Below are 3,874 nucleotides of genomic sequence, written 5' to 3' on the forward strand. Positions count from 1 at the left end.
TTGTGCCTATAATATGTTGTTTGGTTCCATGCATGTTGAGGGAATTCTACGCTTGTGAATCAAAAGAACTGTGTTCCAGTTTTCCTGTTCCGTAATCACAAATATTTTACATAAACTCATTTAATGTTGTAAACTAAGATTTGTAATACGTAACTAGCAAGATTAATCCTCCTCCTCATGAAACCCTTGCTAGTTGGGGGAAATTAAAATATATTAATCAGATTATATGCTAATTAGACGTCCTAGGATTTGAGAGCTCTAGGCAAGAATCAGCACAGACCATGGTGTTTAGACATGAGGTTAGTTAACCAGTCACCTGGCATAGGCGGCAGGGAGATCCCGAGCTGAGGGTCCCCTCAGCCCAGCGTCTCTCCCTTTGCCGTCCGAGCCCCGGCAGGACCAGGTCCACGGCAGGCCTTGCCTGGGGCTCTATGGGGTCCCCACCATCGCCTCCCAATGGGGGGCAGGTGAGCCGGCCAGGGCTTCAGTCTGTCCAACTCTCTCCCAATGGAAATGCGGAATGCTGTCTGTCTGAAGGTCTGACATGACATTCCGTTGGGAAATAGGGTTCTGCTATGAGGCACCAGCTAGGAGTTGAGTGGTCTGGTCTTCAGTCACAGGTGCAAAGGGTGGGCATGGCCTTCCCGGGGCGGCCGTTCTGCCGTCAGAGAAGGAGGACGCACTCCTGCCCCCTGGATGCACCGACTCCTCCCTTCATGTCCTGAGATCTGAGCCTCTGCCTCCCGGGAGGCTGCTGTAGGTACACAGTGTGTGTGTGTGTGTGCGGGGGAGACTTGATGCTGAAATATCAGACCCTAAGATAATTCCAGCCAAACCTCTTTTCACTGAAGTTTTCAGGTCACAGTCCGGGCTACGTGCCCTCATGGTCACGTCCCGCCTGCTGCTTGGCTGCTGCCGTTCCCTTTGGTGGAAAACAAGGTCAGGCACCAGGAGATCCTTCATCACGGGGCTCCTGCCTCACTGCCCTCATTCACAGGAGCCTTCACACTCATAAAGGGGTGTGAAATGCCACAGCCCCGTGGCTTTCGGGTTCAAAGGCTTGGAGAAAGGGCTAACGTGCAAATTGATACACAAGACAAGAAATATAAATTTGACATTATGGTGGAAGCCAGGGAAAGCTTAGCTGTAGTAGCCAAGTTCCACTGAATCTCCCGTTCCCATCTGCTTTTATTTACACAATTGCCTTTTAGGAATGCAAACAGACATATCAATGGTAATGTTTAGTAAACGGTAAGATTATCAGGTTGGGGGAGTTTGCTTTAGGCCATTGAGTCAGCAGTAGGTAATAAAATGCAAATATTCACCCTGGAATATTCAAAGAGCCCAATTCAGCCTTTTGACCTGATTTCTTGTATTTATATTAATTACTTTTGATCTTGGTTCTCAGCAAAGGGACTCTGAGCTTCTCTCACAGCACTCTGACCCAACTGTGGGGTTTGCCCTCAACCACACATGCAATTCTCCACTTGTCTGCAGACGCAGCTGGTACCAACGATCCCATTCCATTCTGACACTCACTGGCAAAGTTGGTATAGATCCCACAGGTTAAGGGCTCAGCCCCCTGAGACTGCCCCCTTCAGATGCCAGCCACCAGTCCCAGGCTGTCACCTGCACTGGGGTTCCTGTAGGCCCTCCTCAGGCGTGGTGATTGGCTGGAATGGCTTGCAGACTCAGGAAAGTGCTTTACTTGCTCTTAGTGGTTCTTTGTAAAGGATACACATCACAGAGAGCCAGAGGGAAGGGAGCTATAGGGCCATAGGGACACTCACCCCGGGGGCACCGCCGCCCAGCGCTCCCTGTGGCCACCAGCCCAGCAGCTCACCAAATCCTGTCCTTTAGGGTTTTTAAAACCTTTTTTTTTAAAATGGAGCTTCATCACATAGGCATGATTGATTAAGTACTATAATTGGCCATTGGTGATTAACTCAATCTCTGCCCTCAGGCCCCTCTTGGTGGGAGGGCAGGGGGCGGGGCTGAAAGTTCCAACCTTCTAATCTGTATCTTTCTGGCAGCCACTCCCCATGCTGAAACTACCTATGGGCCCCTGAAGCCCAGTTATCTCATTTGCAAAGAAAAGACACTGTTAGGACTCTGCAGATCCCCAGGGTTTAGGAGCAGTGTGCCAGGAACTGAGGACAACAACCAAACACATATTCTTAGTGTATCTCAGTGGCCATCTTTGGAAATGCTGAATTCCTCAAGGTCTCTGAGATGGAAATCTCTCCATAAGTTACCAGGCAGACAGGATGGGCCCATGTGTCTGCCTCTATGGGTTCAGGTGGCCTTTGAAGCTAATCTTGAGAAGCCGTCTTGGATCTCGGGCTGCGGCGGCCACATGTGTGCAGGAGGCTACAGGATGGCTGTGTTGCTGGCAGATGCCTCCTGTGCTTTTACTAAGTACCTGACCTGGGCATTGAGGATAGTTGCAGGTCACTGCTGCCTCTCTCTGGGTGTTCTTCCCCCTTCACTACTTGGAGTAGATTGGGTTATTGCACACAGATCCCTGCCCTTCCTGCACACTTGGTGTGGAGTTCACAATCTTATCTCAGGGACTTCAGCATTGGCAGGCCTGGGCTTTGGCCAATGAACTGTGGGCAGAGGCAGGGCAGGTTCTGAGCCACATGGAGAGTCACCACTAGTTTCTGCATGCCCTTGGGTGCTGGCTGTTTGTCCCACAGTGACAATGCCTCATCGAGCCACTCACCCAAGGAGTATGCACAGCATACAGACAGCCCTGCATGCAAGCCTGGCCGCTGGCCAAGGCCGGCAAGCCACAGCCTGCTCACTCCAGCCAGAGAAATGCTGTCGCTGCCACAGAGTCTGGATGATGACCTGCAGCATCACTGGAGACAGCGCCTGCTGGCTCGTGTCCCCAGCAGTTTTAAGTCCGGATGGGCAGGCCTCTCTCTCTGCTGTGAGCGCCCATCAGAGCGCCTGCTGAGCTGCACCCAGTTTATCGTCAGCGCTCGCAGCTACTTCAGGGTGAGAGAGTTTGCTACCAGGCAGGTCTTTGATAACTGGTTGTGTACTGCATGATTCTATTAGGAGTTGACGACCTTCAGTACTCGTACTTTTCTTCTCTACTTAGTTTTGGTGTTTTGAGATTAGACACCTTGGTGGCATCTTTACCGGAGGTGAGAGGCAAAGTAAGAGGCGATGAGCTCACGCTGGTTAGTTCAGAAGACAGTGGTGGGGAAGGAGACCAGACTCCGTGTCAGTGTGGTCCAGAGGTTTCTGTGTATGCCATTCTCCTGGTTCCACAGAACAGCCCACGCTGGCCTAGAGAATTCCTTGGACCACAGTTTAACTGAATCAACATTTGCTGCCTAAATGATTGATGCTTCCAGAACATAACAGCAGCTTTCAGTGGCCACGATTCTAATGCTGAAAACTGTCATTACCTTGAGTGCTCACAGCCAACATAGCTCCTGGTTTTACAGCGTGCCCCCTGACCTCACGCTGCCATCTCACAGTGAAGGAGAGATCTTAGTTTAGGCTCCCGAGAAGGAAAAGTGTGAATGCTAGTAATTTGAGAGGCCGGGCTGCCAGTGATGCGTGTCCCAGTCACGTTAACCACAGTGGGTGCTGGGCTTAGCTCCACCGGGGAGCTCAGGGCCCCATGTAGGACGCTTGCTGAGAAGTACCCACAGAGGGAGGGCTGTGCAGGTAACACACTTGCCGAGGGCTGCTCTATGGCTGCTGGTTTCCTGGCACTTCCACCTGCTCCCTGCTGCCCACAGTGCCCCAGACAGGCCTGCAGGCACGCACGGCCTGAGGGGTGAGGAGGGGTGAGCAGGGTGTGCACCTGAGTATAGCACTTGGCTGTTACAATGCAAATGTTAACTCCCACTGT

Source organism: Myotis brandtii, unplaced genomic scaffold (genome assembly GCF_000412655.1).
Source record: "Myotis brandtii unplaced genomic scaffold, ASM41265v1 scaffold760, whole genome shotgun sequence".
NCBI classification, from domain to species: domain Eukaryota; kingdom Metazoa; phylum Chordata; class Mammalia; order Chiroptera; family Vespertilionidae; genus Myotis; species Myotis brandtii.